We start from the raw sequence: 20443 nt of genomic DNA, 5'->3' as shown, positions 1-20443 counted from the left end.
GGAGTTTATTATTAGTGCATCAATTAGACGAATTTTTAGAGGAAAAACGAGGAGTCCCACCCTTTGTGTAACGCCCATTGCTTATGAGGTTTACTCCTGAGGGTTTTAACAAGTACAAAAGGTGTGTACCCACTACCATATCATACAGGGCTGTCTTTTCAATATTTAAAAAAGCGTCTATAAAATTAGTTTTGACTTCACATTTACCAGTTTTTGCGTTGTTTAAAAATATTGTTGTCCTTTGATTATAAAAACAATGCATGTTTATAATAGCAACGCTAGCGTATAAGACTCCTCTGGGAAAGTACACTTTTTTAAAGAATGTACCAGAACAGATGTTTGGGGCAGGATCTCAGCGCAGCACCCAGGCCTCGCCTCTGGGGGTTCAGGTGCATTCACGATTAGATCCTGAGCCACCTCAGGAGGGTGATGGTTCCTGGGGGACTAGCCCCGGCCCCGGGGAGACTGGTGGGTTTCCTTTCCCCTGGCTCCAAAAGCCCAGCCCCAGAGCCTTCGCCCGGAGTGAACTCGCCGGGGCGGAGGTGGGGCGAGTGGGCAGCGGGAGGTGGTTGCCCCGGCGACGCGGCGGCTCCGCCCAGCCTGGGCGGGGCTGGAGGGTTGGTGGGGGGTGGGGGCGTAGTTGGGCGATCAGACGGTGGGTGCTAATGGGGGAGAAGTTAGGGTGGCTGGAGGAGAACTAGGCTGGGGTGGGCGAGCGAGGGCGGCTCGAGGGTGCAATCTGGTGGGAGTGGGGGTGGGGCGGGAAGTGGCTCTGAGGGACGACGGGGAGGGCCGGGTCAGGGGCGTGGCCTGTGTTCAGGGTGCAGGTCTGGGGGGCGTGTCCTAGGGTCGAGCGGGGGGGGGTCGGCTTGGGGGCGTGGCCTGCGAGGAGCCGGGCCGGGGGCGTGGTTCGGGGCCGGGGGCGTGGCCCCGGGAGCCGGCGCGAGCGGCTAGTGCGCGCCTGGCTTTCTCCCGCGGCCGCCTAGCGCGCCGCCAGCGCCCAGGCCAAGCACCGGAGCACACACTCCGAGGGCGCGGCGAGCTCTGGGCTGCGCCGTCCTGGAGATGCAGGAACGACTTGGAAACGCCGACTTTGGAGGCTCCGCCGAGTAGGGGCTGCACTAGGTGAGGCTGCACCGGCGGCGCGTGACTCTGCCGGGCGGGCGCGGGGCGCGGTCTGTTAGGTGAGAATTGCTCTCCCGGCGACGGCTTTCTTGGCGTGGGGGCGCCCTGCTCCCAGCGCCTCTAACGCAAGCGCCGCTCACCTGTTGGGCCACTGTGGGTGTTCCTTGCCCGCGAGCTGCTCGGAGCCGCATCGCCCTGGGGCAGATGTACGGGTGGTGTTCTTGCGAAAGGCCGTTTCCAGCAGGACCTGTCCAGGGATTATCCTGAAACTTTACCCCGCGCTCCCTGCGCCGGGCGGGCGGACAGAGCTTGGGGGAGCCTGGTGGTGTCCAGGTCCCCTTGAACGACTCGCTCCCTCCCTCCGGCGGCGGCTGGACCTGCGCATCCAGGGCACCGGGAAGGGATCTAACTTAGAAAGCAAGTTTCTCCCCATCTCCCAACCGGATCTTATTGCAGGAGAAAGGCTCAGGGAGCCGGCGCCTGCCGTCCCTGGACTGGAGGGGGGCGAGCTGGCGGGGCCGGTTTGGTTGCGCGTGTGTTAGGGAGGTGGGGAGGTTGACTCACTGGCCCCGGCCACGGGCCACTGCGGCCACACTCAGGGGGGACCTCGGCTGCCCGGCGCTGGCGGCCGCCGGTGCCGCTGTGCGCGGAGTTCCAGAGCCTGAGCAAATTCCCCTCCCTGCAAACACAGCCCCTGTGGTCGCTCGCGCCTCAGCGGCGGGCCGTGGTGCCGCTAAGTCGGATAATTTGACTGTGTTCCACACGTGTTGGCGAGGCTCTCCGCTGCTCCCCAAGGTTTCCTGGTACTTCACCTCTGCTTTCTTTGGCTTGCTCTTTTCCCCACCCAGCCCGTTCTTGGCTTTATGTTTCTTTGGTCTGCTGAGAGGCACAGAAATTGCACTCCCCTTTCCCTTCCCACCTGTCTTAACAGGTGCCCCTTTTCTCTGATGCTCCCCCTCCACACACGCGCACACACACACACACACACACACACGCTGTCTTCCCTGGCTGCATTGTGCTCTGAATCAGGCACCCCACCATGTGCGGCTGAACCTTGTTCTCTGCCCCTCCCCCCATCCTTCCCAGTTGTGTGAGGCTGTTTCTTAACATCCCAATATTCAAAGTCTCGTGTACCCCCGTGGGCCCCCACACCTGCCGTCTTCCTCCCTCCCACTTGGATGATATTTGTGCACCAGTGCCCCTGTGGGTTTCTTCCTTCTTCCTGGCTGTTCCTCCCCACCCCCCCACTCCGCAGGCACTCTCTGCCCCTTTGCCTGCCACTCCCCGACAGGTGCCTGCTGCTGCTGCCCTCAGCTTCCTCGTGCTGGTTCCGCACTCCATCAACATCCCCGGGGTTCTTTCGGCACCTTTCCTGCTACCCTGACCTTCCCTGCATACATCTGCAGCTCAGAACATCTGGCGAGGGGGAAGAAGGGGGGAGGTAAGCAGCAGCCTTTCCCCAGGAGGCTGTGGAACCTTCCCCTCTGCCTCTATTTTCTTCCTTTAGGCCAAATCCTATAGGTAGTCCTGGAATGATGATTCCATTGCCTCGAGATACCTTTTATTAAACAGTGAGTGCCCAGCCCTGTGCTTACTCACTTCAAATCCTCACAGCCCTGTAGCCCAGGAACAACCACTGTCCCATCTTGGAGAGGAGGAAAGGGAGGCTCGGAAAGGGGTTTCTCCTGGCTGGCTGATGCTGGAAGCCCCTTTCTCACCTGTTGGCCCGGGTTCCTTGTCCCCAGCCTCTTGAACTCAGACTTGGGCGGGAGTTCAGCTTTGGGAATGAGGTCATTCTTTGACATGTTTTAGTTTTCAGTGTACACCAGTTGAGGGCACAAACTCCACACCTGTAGGGCAGTGCAGGGTGGTGGTGGTGAGGGGGACCCAATGCTGGGTGTTCCCGAGAGAGCTTGGGACAGTCCGGACCGACTGTACACTCACTCATCCCTGCTTTTGCCTGGCCCTCAGCCACAGGCAACCTTGAAGAAAGTGTCATAAAAAAAGGCTATCGCCAACGGTCTCCTCCTGTACAGGGGAAGTTCAGTTTCACTTTGGCAGGTGGACATCTGGGGTCCCTGAAGGCTGTGTGATTTATGGGTCTTGTTTATCTCCAACTGAGTTCCTAATCTTAGAGCCCCGATCAGACATTTCCTTGTTAGGCTGCACCTTCCTGGAGTTGGAGGCCAGCTTTCTACTGTGACAGAGACTGAAGCAGAGCCCCGGGAAAGCTGTGCACCGTGGAAGCCGGAAGGGACCTTAGGGAAACTGTGGCCCCTTGCATCCAATGGGGAGCAGCAGGACAAAAGCGTTGGCTCCACACCTAAGTCTTCTGACCACTGGCCCAGGGCTCCTGCGTGGCCCTGTGCTCTGTGGTTTGACCTCTGCTTAGTGCTAAAAGCGACTTTCTGTTGCTTCCTTGCCTTAGCTGAGAGGCTCAGAATGGAAATCATCTGTGGATTTCTTCCTTTTGTGTGTGAAAGCTACACATGAAAACAGGCTTGCTACCAGGGCAGGTAATGGGCATACATCACGGAAGTCTAAAATTCCAGTGTTGCAGGAAAGAACATTCCAGTTATTTCCACGACACCAGGAGGAACACCAAAGGGGCCTGGCTTCCAGGTACCACGCGGCACTTTGAAAACCAGTAGCTGGAGTGCTTGAGGGTCTTCGCCATTTGCAGAGAGAGAGAGAGGCATTAGTGTGAAGTGTGTATGTGACTTTCTGCATCCCTGTGTTACCCATCAAACAGCAGTGGGGGAAGCCGGTCTGTGTAGGCACAGAGTAGCTGCTGATTGTATATTGGCCTTTGCCGGGCCCACGCCCTTCTTCCCTGGACCTGCACCTGTGCCTCTGCTCCATCCCTGTGTAATCCCCCTCTCCTGGCCCTCTCTGGGCCCAGGGAGTGTGCGGGAGACTGTTCACCCCATACTCACCTCCTTGCATAGCTGCCGTTCTTGACGGCACTGAGGACGGTGCTCTGAGGTCCGAGTTGTGTGTAGCGACCCCACGTGCAACTTCCCCATCTAGAATGAGATGGGCCATCGCTGCCATGCTTGGGAGAAGAGAGGAGACCCGTGGGCAAGTCCTCCTGTATGTGGTGCGGTTCAGACTAGGATTGTCACACCTGAGCAGCCATTGAGGTGTCGCTGCTCCCTAAAGGGATACAGGCGTCAGGGGAAGTTTTTGTGACCAAAGACCCAGAGTCAGTGACGGGACTGAGATTCGAACCTGGGGCTACCCGGCTTAGGAGAGCCAGGTGCCTCTTTCTTTGCGGCTGTCCCCGTGGCTTGTAACTGCTGCAGGTTCCTGCTGCTGAGCTGAAGCAAGAACTCAGGAGGGAGAGGGAACAGCAGCCCCAGGGCTCGAGGGGAGTCCCGGGGCCGCTCTCCATGCCTGTGCTCCTCCCTTCCCTGTGTGCATGACTCGCTCTGGGCCTGGCAGGCCCAGTCGTGGCATCGCCACGAGGCACAGAGGATGCTCCGTGGGTTTGCTTCGAGGTTGTGGCACTTTGCTGGGGTTGGGACGTCAGCGCTGGTGATTGCGAGTGATGCCTCATCTGTGCCGCTCTGTTCAGCGTCCTAGACGTAGAACTGTCAGCTCCCCCAACCAGGAGCACGGAGGACCCCATCTCCTGGCCGGAAGTCACGTCCCCTGTTTCCCTGAGGCGGGACCGCCTTGTGTCTCCGTGGGACACTTGAGAGCTCAGATGTCATAATTTTAGGGATCTTGAGCCTGCCTGATGAGGACTTGGAAGCCTACCTCTTGTCTTCCTGCTCTGGATTCAGCCTCTGGTTTGAGTAACTCAGAGAGGAGTCCAGTCTGGGAGGGGTAAGGGCCAGGCTTTCTCCCTGGTCCCCATTCACTGCCACTGTGGCAGAGTGGGTTTTCCTGAGACTGGTGAGCTGTCCCTGAAGAAAAAGAGTGTAAGCCGGAAGTGGCCGGATTGAAAGGTCTTGATGGAGGGAGGCAGCCTGCAAGGTCTCTGGCCCCAGGGGTCTTCCTCAGCCTCCTGGGCTACCTGGCGGCCCTGCCCTGCCCTGCCCCCTCCTAGGGCCCCTCCCAGTCACAGCCCGACCCAGGGCCTCTCACTTAGACAGTAGGCAACTGGGCAAGGAGCCTCTTAGCCCAGGTCTGGGCAGGTGCAAGGGAAGGTGAATCTGAGTCCTACGGCAGGCGGGTCTGGAGGCAGCAAGGCGATGTGTTCAGCAGGTGTTGTGGATGGGAACTTTGATGGCAGCTGTTCACGGGGATACTGTTCTGTGGGATAGGAACAGTGCACATCTGTTGCACTTGAGTGTTAAAATTACAATTCAGACTCACTCAGCTAGTTTCTGACGTCAGGCCCTCTGCCCTCAGCAACCAGGCATGATCTAGATCTGGGCGGGGAAGCTTTTTCCCCTGCCTCATTTGGATATCTGTAACGTCATTCGCGGGCCATACAAAATTATGGACTGAAAAATGAGCCGGCTGCAGATGCATGGAATTTTGAGCCCTCCCTGCGGTTGCCTTGCCAGGGCCACACCAAATGATTTTGTGGGCCTGTTACGTTCCCCACCCCTGATCTAGGTAGATGTGCAGGTGTCTGGAGTCCTAACGGTGTACCGTACACTTGTATGTCGCACTCCTGACGGCTGAAAGAGAACTTCAGCAGTGTGTGTCGGGTGCTCCCTTCCTGGCAGTGCCTGTCTCCTGTGAGCTTCTTGCCCATTGATCATGAACTGCCGCCTCAGGGAGGGGGTGGGGGATTGTGCAGATTCGATGGCACAAGGTGGGGGTGGTAGTAGCTTTCGTGCAGGTTTGGAGGGCCAGATGCATACCTAACACTTGCTGTCTTGCACGCAGCAGGCTGTGTGCTAGATGTTAAAGATGGGGAGATTAATTCAAAGCACTTTCGTAAATAGACTCACATTCTGGTCCAGGAAGAAAGGTGGGCAAAGTAGTGAAAAGTGTGAGCATGCTGGTCTGGGGCCAAAAATCCAGGAAGGCTTCCTGGAGGAGGATCTCAGTAAACTCGGCTGAATCTGAACAGAAGAGGGAGCAGGCTGGGGCAGGAGGAGGACAGAGGAGGTGCTGTAGCCTCTGGGGACAAATGCAGCTTGGCGACTCTCGGGACCCTCAAACTGTTCCGTGTGACCCCAGGCTCCAGTTTTTCACTCATGGCTGAATCTGAGTGCTTAGAACGTGGTTCCAGCATCAGCAGCACTTGGGAATTTGTTAGGAAAGCGGATTCCAGGGCTCCTCCCCATCCCCAGACCTACTGAGTTAGAGGTTCTGGGGCTGCAGCCCAGTGATGTGTATTTTCGCACACCTTCCAGGTCACTTTCATAGGATAGACGTTTCTATTATGCGAGGGAAATGCCCATCCTGTGGTTTACTCCTCAGATGCCCACTGGAGTTGTGAGTGGTCAAGCCGAAGTACAGAGCTCAATCCAGTTCTCCCTGGATGGCAAGTATCCAACTAGCTGAGCCCACACTGCGGCTCCCAGGGTCTGTTTTAGCACGAAGCTGGAGTCATGATCTGGGAATGGAACCCAGGCGCTCCACTGTGCGGTGTGGGTACCTTCACCCCAGGCCAGATGCGGGCCCAGACAACTTCTCTTCCCAGTGCAGGCTCATCTCTCAAAGGTCTGTGACCTGCCCGTGCCCCCGGCTGGGGCTGCGGAGGCCCCCTCAAGCTCAAGGCCATCCACATTTCTGACACACTGTTTCTGTTGCCAACCCTGGTTCCTGTCATTGTTTTTCCTTTCGTTTTTATTTTATTTATTTATTTGAGAGGCAGAGTTATGGACAGAGAGAGGGAGGGACAGAGGGAGAGGTCTTCCATCTGCTGGTTCACTCCCCAAATGATTGGAGCTGGGCTGATCCAAAGCCAGGAACCAGGAGCTTCTTCTGGGTCTCCCATGTGGGTTCAGGGGCCCAAGCACTTGGGGCATCCTCTACTGCTTTCCCAGGTGCATTAGCAGGGAGGTGGATCAGAGGTGGAGTAATTGGGACACGAATCAGCGTCCATATGGGATGCCAGTATCGCAGGTGGAGGCTTAACCTACTATGCCACAGTGCCAGCCCCCATATTCTCATTCTTCTTAAGTGAGAATTTAGACCCAGGGATCTTCTTCTGTCTCCATTACTGCACAGGAATCACTGTGTGACAGCTAAGTTAATAATGGGATGCTGGCACCACAGGCAGAGGCTTTAGCCCACAGTGCTGGTCCCTCCATTTAAAAAAAAAATTTACTGATTTATTTATGTGAAAGTCTCAGTGCCTAGAGCAGGGGTGGGGGTGCGGAGAGAGAAACACAGAGATCTTCTGTCTGCTGGTGTTCACCTCCCAAATGCCCAAACAGCCAGGCCTGGGCCAGTCTAAAGCGAGGAGCCAGGAACTCCATCAGGTCTCCTACATGGGTTTCAGGAACCCAAGTACTTGAACCATCATCTGTTGCTATCATCAAGGAACTCCAACTGGCACTCTGCTAGGAATGCAGGTATCTCAGGCAGAGGCTTAACCTACTGGGTCACTGTGCCTGCCACTGCCTCCTGTCACTGGCACACTCTACGTGATTTCCATGGCACCTGTAGCTATTGTGACTTCCTAGGGAATGGCAGTCCTCAGACAACTTGGATTCGGATCCCAGCCCTGTTGTCAGCTGGCTGGGCAACCTTGGGAAGGTCCTAACCTCTCTGTGCCTCAGCTGCCTAATCTCAAAATTATGGATAAGCTCTGTCTTGGTGCACTCCTACTGCTATAGCCAAATACTTTAGACTGGATGTTGTGTAAAGAAGAGAAACGTGTTTCTCACTGTCCAGGAGGCAGGGAAGTCCAAGATCAAAACCCTGGTGTGGCTTTCTGATGAAGGTTTTCTTGCTGTGTCCTACTTGGTAGAAGAGAGGGATGGGCCAGGCAGCTGTCTGAAGCCCCCCAGTAGCCACAGGCTTCCATACCCATCGATTCAACCAACTGGATTGGGAATTTGAAAAAAAGTGGGTCTACGCACGGAAGACCAGGAGGAAGCACCTGGCTCCTGGCTTCGGATCGGTGCAGTGCACCAGCCGTAGCGGCCATTTGGGGGGTGAACCAATGGAAGGAAGACCTTTCTGTCTGTCTCTCTCTCTCACTGTCTAACTCTGCCTGTAAAAAAAAAAAAAAAAAAAAAAAAAAAAAAAAAAAAAAAAGTGGGTCTAATTGTGTACAAGCTTTTTTCTTGTCGTTGTACAGCAGCGATTCGCCTGCATTGTGTTAGGTGTTATAAGTCATCTAGAGATGATCCAAAGTCTGCGGGAAGATGCATATAGGCTCTGTGCATTACGTCGTTTTATATAAGGGACCTGACTATCCCAAGTCCCGTGTGCCTGGAGTTTGGGAACCACTGCCACAGGCTGTTGAGAGGACGAAATATGTCACTCTTTCAGTGTTAGGAAGAGTGCACCTGGGACACAGGAATTGCTTAGGGTTTGTGTGGTGACAGAGGCTGGTGTTTAGGAATGAGAAGAGAGTATGCTGACTGCTTGTCCCGTGTCAGTGCAAGTCCGTTTGGAGATGTGGTGCGTCCTGTCTTGTTTGGAGAGCTGAAGTAGAACAGCCCCACATCTGATTCTGTGAGCACCCTCCAAGCACACACAAAAGACGGTGCTGTGAGCAGAGCACATGGCTCCCACCAAGCCAATCTTCCCAGCATCTGGCACTATTTTGCTTATTTCTGTACAGTAAAAATTGAAGTTTTGAAATAACCAGATTCTAGCATCATGAAATACCAGCACTTTACAGCACACGTGAGGATATCCAGGTGAATCAGATGCCCAGAGAGTCTGTATCTCCCCTAATCCCATCATTTGTAATTCAATACCAGTTTTCCAATACATGCAATCCATCTCTAGGCTTGGTCTTTCTTTGGCAACTAGTTTGTCTTCTTGGATTTAAATGTCACTGTAAGTTATGTATTTCTAAACAGTATCTGAAAGAATATGTAGTCTAGGGGCTGACATTGTGGTGTAGAGGTAAAGCTGTAGCCTGCAACTCTGGCATTCCAATATGGGTGCTGGTTCGTGTGCCGGCTGCTCCACTTCCAATCCAGCTCCTTGTTAATGGTCTGGGAAAAGTAGCAGAAGATGGCCCAAGTGCTTGGGCCCCCTGCTGCGTAAATGGGAGACCCAGATGAAGCTCTGGCTATTTCGGGAGAGAACTAGTGGACAGAAGATCTCTCTATTTCTGTCTCTTCTTCTCTCTGTGTAACTCTTTCAAAATAAATAACTAAATCTTTAAATAAAAGAATATATAGTCTGTTTGCATATCCTGTCATACATATTCATTGTTTTATTCATTCGAGAAATATTTGATGAGCACCTGGTTTGGACAAACTCCTACCTAGCAGTTCCACATTTCTGTCTTCGTCAGCTTACATATGTCTTTCTCTTGGTTCCAGTTTACGACAGCAGACTTCTCTATACATGTTTCTTTGGGGGACATAATTACTCAGCTTTTAATAATAGAACATCTGAAGGACATTTTTCTTGTTGATTTCACGGGCCTTCTTTGAACCCTGCTGAGATTAATTAAATCAAGCCCCATGCAACAATTGCTCTAAAATATTCTGACAAGTTATTAAAACTGAGTTGACCTAAGACCATAGGACTCAACCCACTGCACATGGTCGCCTTGGAAGGAAACCCGTGATTCTGTTCAAGCTCTAGTTTATTTTGGTGCTGAAGCAGCCCTGGTAGTGTGGGCAAATTAATTATATAAATGAAAAATACAAGTTTGTGAACGCATGTCTGGAATTTGTGATTTGTTCTCTTTCCGTGGAAAGGTTCGATTAGGCTTCTGGTTTTGTTTGGCCCTGCAGGCTTGCGAGTCATGGCTGTTTACTGAGAGGTTGGCCCTAGAACATTTGAATGGAAAGAATTGATTCACTAAGGGGATTCTGCTGCCCGGCTGCTAAGCAGAAATCCACCAGTAGGCAAACTTTTGTACAGCCCCACAGAAACAGCTCAGTGTTTTATGGTAAAGACTGGCCTCCATTGTGTGGCCTTACCATTGTCACCCGCCTTACCCACGGGCTGAATAGGGTTTAGAAATACAGCCCTTCAAAGCAATTGCCCCTGCTGAAATGGTCCATGGATCCTTCTGAAATAACATCCCTCCAACCCTCATTTGAAACAAAGAAGGAAGGGGATGTATTAATATCTGCAGCTTCAGTTATATCGAAAAAGAACATATGTATTTAAATGAGAAAATTTAAAAATACAACAATTTTTAAAACCTCGTAAGTAATCTATACTATGCTTGGAACACTAAATACTGTATTCTTTCATGCGGTGTATTTTATGATCTGCCAGAGCTGCTTTCTATGTTTCTCTACTTCTGGCTTTTCTAAAACAAACCTAAAATCCCCAGGGTGGATGGCCCAGCTCATCTTACTGCAGATCCTGTTTATTCGACCAAATTCAGCTCAAAGCTGGCTCAGAGTGTCTCTGTGTGGCCTCAGGCAACTCTGCCAGAACCGTGGGTCCCTGCACTTCCTAGAAAAGAGCGTGGCTCTCACTCTGCTCCCAGTTCCCCTTCATGGCTGTGATATGTGGGGGAGCTGGTGGGTGATGGGCTGGAACGTTCTGCTCTGCTTTGCTTGCTAACCCGTGCCAAGTTCCACTCCCCTAGTCAGGTCTCGGACCCCTGGCCTCAGTCAGTGACTTAAACACCAGGGCCCTGACCGAGGAGAGTGGCGGCTGCTTTTGAGTATTTCGGTTTTTTCATGACTCGAGGTGTGAGTTGGGAGACTGATTTCCAGCCTGTGAATGGATGTGATTGTCGGGGCGCCAGCTGCACAGTGGTTCACGGTGTAATGATGGGAGCACGTTCTGAGAAAGGCAGGTTAGGAGATTTTGTCATTTTGAGAACTTTGTGGAGTACACCTACACAAACTAAGATGGCTGTGATGCCACTCGGCGGTAGGATCTTAGGGGACCACCTTCTGTGCAGTCTGTTGTTGAATGTTGTTATGTAGTAGCGGTGGCCTTCTACATCTCCTGGATTGCATCATTCTCCCTCATGCTTGATTTAATCTCATGTTCTGTTCACATGGCCCTAGGATTAAATAGGCCGCACCATCCATCAATGCGGTATAGACCGCATAGCTTCCGTGTGCAGTACGGAAGTGCACCTGATGATGTTCCCAGATGCTGGAACCTATCCATTCCATTCTGAGTGCTTTCCCACGGTGAAGTGGGCGTGTTGGCCACTGCTGCCCTTACCCGCCGGCATCGGTTCTGCCAGATGCTGAGTCATCTGAAGGCAGGCACCTTCTCTAGGCCCAGTTCTTTTTTAAAGAATTATTTATTTGAAAGGCCCAGTTACAGAGAGAGAGAGAGAGAGTGAGAGGGATATAGAGTTCTTCTACATGCTGGTTCAGTCCCCAAATGGCCGCAATACGCAGGGCTGAGCCAGGCCAAAGCCAGGAGCCAGGAGCTTCTTCCGAGTCTCCCACATGGATGCAGGGGCCCAAGGACTTGGGCTATCTTCCACTGCTTTCCCAAGAACATCAGCAGGGAACTGGATCAGAAGTGGAGCAGCCGGAATTTGAACCGGCACCCTTATGGGATGCTGGTGTCACAGGCAGCAGTTTAACCCACCACAACACCACAGGCCCAGTTCTTGAACTCTGGGATGTGGCCCAATGTCCTGTACACCCCCACCCCGCCCCAGCTCATCCTGGAACATGATGCCACCATGCTGGCCCCTGCAGGTTCCTGAGGTTCAGTCCCAACCATGACTCAGGTGGTGCTCAGCTCTGCCCTCCTTGACTCTTTCTCTAGGTGGTTCCTTCTGGGCTAGAATATTCAGCTTCAAGGAGTGGGCACTCATGGCCCTGTCAATCCTTGCTCTCCTCTCACATCTGCTTGCTGTGCCTGCAGACCACCTGTGCCTCTCAGGGTGCCCCTCCAAATTAGGAAAAATCCTCCGTGCTCAGAGCGAGCTGGACACTTGCGTGCCAGCGTTCGCTGGGAGGAGGAAGCAAGCACTCTTCCTGCTTTTTCTAACCCTTCTTGTTGATCGGATCTCTTCCTTAAAGCTCCCTGCCTTGATGGGATCTGGCCCTCAGGCCTTCAGGCCTTTTAGAATGGTTTGACATCACCACGTCATGTCTTCCATTTACGTGTTAGCCTTCAAATGTTTGCCGGTGAATAGCTTAAACCCGATAATAAATATAGGAGCCGCTGCCACATGCTTTCTTATATTTCATGCTAAAATTCCGGAAAGCAGGTACTCACTATGTTTAAAGCCAGCTGAGATTGATTAAGTCATGTCCCATGCAACAGTTACTCTAAAGCACGGCGGCTTCTCAGGTATCAGTGCCTGCTGGACTACCGAGTTTGAATCATCCGAGTAGATGCTGACGTTTTGATTGATGTCCTGCTAAACACTTGCAGTCTCTTCCAGTTGGTATGTTTTTGTTTTTGTTTTGTTTTGTTTTTCACGCAGGGATGGGGAGCCTGTAAAGCAGGAGTGGGGATCGGCCTGCCTGTGGGCCACAGAAGGCCTGGGAAATCATTTGGTCTGGCCCTGCCAAGGCGACCACAGGGGGCACTTGACATTCAATACATCTATGGCAGGCTAATTTTTAAGTTGATTGTTTTGTATGGCCCGCGAATGACATTGCGAATATCCAGATGGCCCTTGGCAGAGACAATGTTCCCCAGCCCTGGAGGAAGGAGGAACTGTGCTGTTTTCTAGGCTTTCCTGGAAAGTTGTCCCTGTGGAAGCCACGTCTTCCTCGGCACAGGGCCCCTCTGTTGTCCTCAGGTTGGGCCTTTGCAGAACACTTTGTGTCCCTGGGAACCCTTTTCTTCTGAGATGGAGATAGTGAGTATCTCTTTAGATCAGTCTGGGAGAGACAGAGCACTGTGAACAGAGACCTGCTCAGCAGGAGGCTTCCTGGGTCCGTGTTAGGCTGAACTGGCACAGCCACCCGCTCTGGGTGTGCTTCTCGGTCAACCGAACAGAGCTGGAAGACTCTAGTCTGTTTTGGAGAGAGGATTACAAAAAAAAGTCACTCCCCAAAGCCAATGCTGGTATAACTGCTTTTCTGAATGGAAGAGGTTCTTTGATGCGATAGTTTGAAAGAGAACTGGGCCATCCAGTGACCGGTTATCACTCGTGCCTGGTTACTCCCTCCCTTCTGTCAGCTCATCCCTGCAGGATTCAGAAGGAATTGGCCTGGAGGCACTACCCCGTGGGGCAGCCCTGCCACTTTCCCCCAGAGGAGTGGGAGGTCGAGAATCGGTCTCCCAGTGGCTCCCTAGATCTGGGTGGGTTTTGACTCCTAAGGAAATGGCCCTACTGCTGTCTGAGCGCAAAGGCACCTGGAAGCTGCTGAGTGGACTGGAGGTGGGGGCGCCCTCATTTCAGAACTCAGCAGGACAGAGCTGAGGGCGCATGCTGCTTCCCAGTGGAGGCTGCAGCGGGGAGGGGAGAACAGGTGCGGTACGGGGAAGGCCAGGTGCCTGCCAGTGAGTCTCCTGTGTGGTTTTATAAGGACAGTTGTCTCCCCTTATCTGCAGTTTTGCTTCCGGCGGTTTCGGTTACCTGCAGTCAAGCAGTCTGAAAATACTAAATGGAAAATTCCAAAAATGAATAATTCATCAATTCTAAGTAGCTTTGATTACAGTATATTGTTGTTGTTATTCTATTTTGTTATTAGTTATCGTTCATCTCTTCCTGTGCCTACTTTACAAGTTAAGCTTTATCATAGGAATGTATATGTACAGGACACAGCACTATGTATAGCACACAGTATGTATCAGGCACCTATTGGAAGTATCCCTCGTGCGTAACGGGTACAGGAGCCACACCCTGCATCTCTCCCACGGTGTCATGCCAATGACAGCAGGAATGTTACAAGGGTTGGGCGAATGGTTTCAAAGCAGACGGTGTAGAGGGTTGGTAATTACAAGCGATTTAATGGGGGAGGTGGCCACATGTGCTTGCTAGTGGGTGGCTGGGTCATCCGTGCTGGAATTCCACAGACTTCTGAATTTGTTCTTGATTGTCCTGCTGAACCTTCACACACCAGTGGTGAGGTTTGGATATTCAAGAAGAGGTCTCTGTAAAGTAATTTCAAGCTTCTAGATCCTGGTGAAAGAAAGACAAAGCTGGGATGCACCGATGGCTTTCATTAGCTGGAGTAGTGATGGGAAGGTCAGCATCTGACACAGGAGAGGCAGGTGGAAAGAAAGAGTAGGAGTTTTTCAAGGCAGTTATATCGGTTAAGAGCTCAAAACTCTTGCCTACTAATATCTTAAAGTTTTTATTTCAAGATTGTGAAGAGATTGCTCGGTTTCCCCCTTGACAACGTCTTGCACAACGGTGGTCCAGTGCCTCAGCCTGGATCTTGCCACGGGTACAGTCAGGATACAGAAGTTTCCATCAGCACGGAGGTCCCTCCTGTTTGTCCTTCTGTTACCACACCTGCTTGCCTCCTGCCCCCACCCCTGCCTGTACCCCTGACACTCACTGATTTAATCTCCATGTAATTTTGTCCTTTCAAAAAATGTTAAAACTGGAATTGGCTTTTTTCACCTAGCATCATTCTCTGAAGATACTAATCCCTTTTCAGACCTGGGGCTTGCAAACGCGCTGTCTCCATAGCTTTTTAGCCTCTTCACAGGGTGAAAGCTTTTGTAGAACAAGAGTTTTTCATTTTGATGAGACTGCAGTTGATCGATTTTTTTCTTTTATGGATTATGCTTTTGGTGTCAGATTTAAAACTTTGTCTAGTCCTAGATCCCAAAGAATTTCATTTCTGTTTTCTAAAAGTTTTATGGTTTTACCTGTAAATCCATGATCTCTTCGAATTCATTTTTGTATCAGGTAAGAAGTTTTGGTTGAGGTTCTTTGGGTGGCCAGTTGCTCCAGCGCTATTTGTTGAAAAGGCTTTCTCTCTTGCATTCAGCTGGTTTTACTTCTTTTTCAAAAATTGGTTTATAGATCTGTTTCCTGGTGCTGTGTTCTATGTGTCTATACCTCAGGCAGTATCACAGCCTTGATTTGTAAAACTGTTCACATCTTTTTTATAAAAAGACTGCTTATTTATTTCACAGGGAGGTGGGGAGAGAGGTATCTTTCATCCAGTGGTTCACTCCCCAAATGACGGCAACACCTGGGTTGTGCCACGCTTCACTGAGGAGCCTGGAACTCCATCCGGGTCTCCCATGTGGGTCACAGGGGCCTGGAGTACTTGCACCGTCTTTTCTGCTGCTTTTCCCAGGCACGTTAGAGGGGAGCTGGGTAAAAAGCGGAGCAGCAGGGACCTGAACTGGGGCTCATAGCACCTTTTCTTTTCTTGTTATTGCATTAGCTATGGCATCCATCTTTAACCATTGAGTAAAATGGTAGCTGTGGTTTTTGGTGGATACTCCTTAGCAAGATGAAGAGAGTTCCCTTCTGTATTTGTTTTTCTGAGAGATGTGTGTGTGTGTGTGTGTGTGTGTGTGTGTGTGAAGAACGGTGTTGAATTTTATAAAGTGTTTTTTCTAAAGCGATTAATGTGATCATAACAATTCTTCTTCTTTAGCCTGGTAATAAGTGGGGTTGCACTATTAACTTTCAAATACTGAACCAGTGTTGGACATCAGAATAAACCTGAATGGAATGCCACTGAGTCATATGTACAATTATTTTATATTTTGCCCAATTGGATTCTGTTTTGTGAAGACATTTTTTGGTCTGTATTCATGAGTAATATTTGTCTGTAGTTTTTTTTTTTTAAAGATTATTTATTTGAGAGAGAGAGTTACAGAGAGAGGGAGAGACAGAGAGAGAGAGAGAGATCTTCCATCTGCTGGTTCACTCCTCAAATGGCCACAATGGCCAAGGCTGGGCCAGGCTGAAGGCAGTAGCCAAGAGCTTCATTCCAGGTCTCTCACATGGGTGCAGAGGCCCAAGGACTTGAGCCATCCTCTGCTACTTTCCCAGGCCATCAGCAGGGAGCTGGATTGGAAGTGGAGCAGCTGGGACTTGAACCGACACTCACATGGGATGCTGGCACCGCAGGTGGAGGCTTAGCCTACTATGGCATAGTGCCGGCCCCTGTAGTTTTCTTTTTTGTGTTTTTTAAAATGAGGTATAATGTCAACTTTATAGAATGAATCAATAATCACTCCCTTTCCTTGTATTTCCTGGAAGAGATGGTGTGGACTGATTGTTAATTCTTATTTAAATATTTGGTAGAGTTTTTGAGTGAAGCCACCTGTGCTTGGAGATTGCTTTTTTGGGGGAGTTTAAAATTACCGATTCAGTTGCCTTAATGGCTAAGAGCTGCTGAAGTTAACCCTTTCACAATCTGTGAGTTGTGGTGGTTTGTAGTTTTTGTTTTTTTAAAGACTTATTAATTTATTTGAAAGTCAAAGTTACTGAGAGAGAAAGAGAGAGAGAGGCAGAGATCTTCATCCATTGGTTCACTCCCCAGATGGCTGCAGTGGCCAGAGCTGGGTCAGGTTGAAGTCAGGAGTCCAGAGCCAGGAGCTTCATCCAGGTCTCCCACATGAGTGGCAGGGGCCCAAGTTCTTAGGCCATCTTCCACTGCTTTTCCAAGGCACATTAGCAGGGAGCTGGATCGGAAGTGGAGCAGCTGGGACTTGAACTGGTGCCCATATGGGAGGCCAGCATCACAGGTGGCAGCTTTACCTGCTGCGCCACAACACCAGCCCCGGTCTGTGTTTTTTGAGGAAGTGGTCCTTTGTGTCATTGTCAAAGTGATGTGTGTGGATTTGTTTGTAGTATTCCCCGATTATTTTTCTTTGCTGGGGAGTGGAATCTACAGGGTCTGTAGCGATAACCTGCTTCATTGCTGATATTGGTGTCTTGTGTCTTTTCTTCTTTGTCTTGCCAGAAGCTTGTCAGTTATATCAGTCTTTTCGAAGAGCAGCTCTTTGTTTAATTCATTTTTCTGTTTTCAATTTCTTTTAAAGCTGTTTTCATCCTTAAGTATTTCTTCCTTCTGCATGCCTTTTTATAGGTTTTTGAGGAAGGAGCTTAGATCACTGATTTGAGAGACTCCTTCTTTTCGTGTATATGCATTTTGTCCCATAAATTTCCATCACAGCACTGCTTTAGCTATGTCCCACACTTTTTGATATGTTACATTTTCATTGAGTTAAATTTTTTTTTTAATTTATTTACTTGGAAGTCAGAGTTAAAAGAAGCAGAGGCACTCCCCAAATGGTCACAACAGCTGGAGCTGGGCCTATCAAAAGCCAGGAGCCAGGAGCTTCCTCCAGGTCTCTCACATGAGTGCAGCGGCCCAAACACTTGGATCATCTTCCACTGCTTTCCTAGGCCATAACAGGGAGCTGGACTGGAAGTGGAGCAACCGGATCTCAAACCGGTGCCCATATGGGATGCCGGCACTGCAGGCTGCAGCTTTACCTGCTGTCACAGCGCCAGCCCAGAGTTAAAAGTATTTTTTTTTTTAAATTTCCCTTTAGACTTCCTGTGGGTTATGTAGAAGTGTGTTGTTTACTTCCCAAGTGTTTGGAGATTTTCTTGTTCTCATTCTGTAGTGGGAGAACATATTGTCTATGATTTCAGTTCCTTTAGATTTGTTGAGGTTTGTGCTATGGCCCAGGATAACGTCTGTCTTGATAGATGTTCTAGAAATGCTGGAAAACAGAGCCGGCGCCGCGGCTCACTAGGCTAATCCTCCACCTTGCGGCGCCGGCACACCGGGTTCTAGTCCCGGTCGGGGCGCTGGATTCTGTCCCAGTTGCCCCTCTTCCAGGCCAGCTCTCTGCTGTGGCCAGGGAGTACAGTGGAGGATGGCCCAAGTCCTTGGGCCCTGCACCCCATGGGAGACCAGGAGAAGCACCTGGCTCCTGCCTTTGGATCAGCGTGGTGTGCCGGCTGCAGCGGCCATTGGAGGGTGAACCAACGGCAAAGGAAGACCTTTCTCTCTGTCCACTCTGCCTGTAAAAATAAATTAATTAATTAAAAAAAATTTTAAAAAATGCTGGAAAACAGGGTGCATTCTGCTCTTACAGGGTCGAGACTTCTGTAACTGTCTAATCCTGTTGGTTGATGGTGTTACTCTTGCAATGGAGTATTTTGTAGTGATATTGATAGCAGTGTTTGGGTTTTTCTTTGATTTATTTTTAACTGATTAATGAAGCTTCTGGCTCCTGGCTTCAGATTGGTGCAGCTCTGGCTATTGCAGCCATCTAGAGAGTGAACTAGCAGATGAAAGACCTCTCCCTCTCTCTCTGCCTCTGCCTCTCTCTAACTCTGCCTTTCAAATAAATAAATAAAAATAAGTTTGAAATGAACCAAGGTTGCTCTCAAAATCAGAGGTTAAACAGCTAAACTTGCCAACTAGGAGAGGAAGATAATGTTTCAAGGTTATCTAGATTGCTTCTTATTGAGTAATGTTTATGAGTAAACTACCTTAATGTTGACTAAATACTTATCCAATCATTAGTTCAATTATTAGACCAGAACAGAGAAATTGATTGTTAATATAAATGCTAGATTATTCATCTCTTCTAAACAATTTCTTGAATACTTCCTCCATTCCAGACATGGCATGGTTTCCAAGGATGTACATGCAAACCAGGGCATCCCAGACCCAAGTATCTTTTTCTTTTTCCACAAAAAAAAGACATAGAAGTATCAAAGGCTTCTGTAAAGAATGAGTTCTAGAACGCATAGGTCAATTCAACTTCAAAGATTATTTTAGTTTCAGATGCTATGGCTTGAATTTCCAAAGTGATATTGGTGGTGGGCATTTGGTGTAGCAGTTAATACAGTCCTTGGGATGCCCGTATCCCTTATGGGAGTCCTGGTCCTGCTTATGATCCAGCTTCCTGCTAATGTGCATCCTGAGAGGTACCAAGTGATGGCCCAAGGACTTGGGTCCCTGCCACCCACATGGGAGACCCAGATGGAGAGTTAGTTCCTGGCCTTGGCCTGGCCAGCCCTAGCTGTTAGGCATTTGGGGCGTGAACCAACAGATAGACAGTATCCCTCTCTCTCTCTCCGTCTCTCTGCCTTTAAAATAAATTTAATAAGCAAATAATTTCTAAACAAGAAGAAATAATTGATACTAAAAAAAGCTTTGCAGGGAAGCTGCTGTGTGCCTTAGGTTACGTAGTCACTTTAAATTCAAAACCTGGGATCGAGGGCTTGTTTCCTTCAGTGTGCCGGTCACGGCCAAAGGTGCAGGGAATCTGGGTTTGCTCAGCCCCTGGTGTATTTCTTTCTAAAGTTTATTCTGAAGATAGTGGCCAAGTATATACTTCTGAAGCTTTCTGTCCTTTTTTATATTTTATTTCTTAAGAAATAGAAGCTTTAGGCACTGGCCCTGTGGTACAGGAGTCTGGGCCTACGCCTGTGGCACTGGCATCCCATATGGGCCCTGGTTTGTGTCCCAGCTGCTCCTCTTCCAATCTAGCTCTCTGCTTTTGGGCTGAGAAAGCAATGGAAGATGGCCCAAGTCCTTGGCCCCCTGCACCCATGTGGTAGACACGGATGAAGCTCCTGGCTCAGCTGCGGCCATTGAAGCCATTTGGGGAGTGAACCAATGGATGGAAGACCTTTTTCTCTGTCTCTCCCTCTCTCTGTCTGTGACTCTTCATCTCAAATAAATAAATAAAATCTTTAAAAAACATAAGAGAAAAAACCAGAAATAGAATCTTCATGCACACAGGAACAACAGATCTGTTTTATGGCCAGGGTATTGTCTATGCAGTGTGTTCCACGGGCACTTGAAGAGAATGAGCTTCTGTCTTGTACAGTGCAGTGTCCTTTGACTGTCTGATCCCATTGGCCATGTCTTCTCAATGACACAGCTTTATGAGGACTGCCTAGGTCAAATCTGCTATCAATACTGAAGTTACTTCATGTCGTTTTGTAAACACAGCATTAGTTTAACCTGTTTTACCAGGTCTGACTTTGGAAGGGCAGCGAAGACCTTGGTCTGTTACTTTGCAGGTAACATGTACAAATAGTTAGAAAATGCAGCTATATAAAGCATGGTGTTTGCTCTCCTTTTCCCCTTGACATCATAGTTTCCCTTTAAGATCAGCTTTTTGGATCACAAAAACATGTTATTTTCCCAGAAAGCCAGGTCTTTTGATTAATGAAGCCAGTGAGGCCAGGGCCAGGTTAAGTACACTTAGTCCTGGCATGAATCCTGGAAGTGACCCTCAGTCTTCTTTCTCTCACTTTGGAGCTGTTTAATTTAATCTAATGCGTTTTCTGTGAAAATGGAGCCTGGTGATTCGCTAAAAACACTCCATAAATCTAAATAAATAATATAATGATTGGTTGATAGGC

General features: G+C 49.9%; 1 protein-coding gene across 5 annotated transcripts in view; it reads left to right on the top strand.

The window, feature by feature from the left end:
• The window catches only part of SPATA13 (spermatogenesis associated 13), a 371963-nt gene that overhangs the window by 204638 nt on the left and 146882 nt on the right, over window positions 1-20443 (top strand). The window contains exon 1 of one of the 5 annotated variants that reach the window (XM_070049161.1): window positions 931-1125. The exons of the other annotated variants lie outside the window; for them this stretch is intronic. The gene's annotated coding sequence lies outside the window, so the exon portion shown is untranslated. Of the gene's footprint in view, window positions 1-930; window positions 1126-20443 lie in introns of those variants that run through there. 5 annotated transcript variants of the gene reach the window in all.

The sequence above is a fragment of the Oryctolagus cuniculus genome, chromosome 9 (assembly GCF_964237555.1).
Source record: "Oryctolagus cuniculus chromosome 9, mOryCun1.1, whole genome shotgun sequence".
Taxonomy (NCBI): Eukaryota; Metazoa; Chordata; class Mammalia; order Lagomorpha; family Leporidae; genus Oryctolagus; species Oryctolagus cuniculus.
The sequence above is the reverse complement of the archived record's forward strand: the minus strand, read 5'-3'. Positions and strand labels throughout refer to the sequence as shown.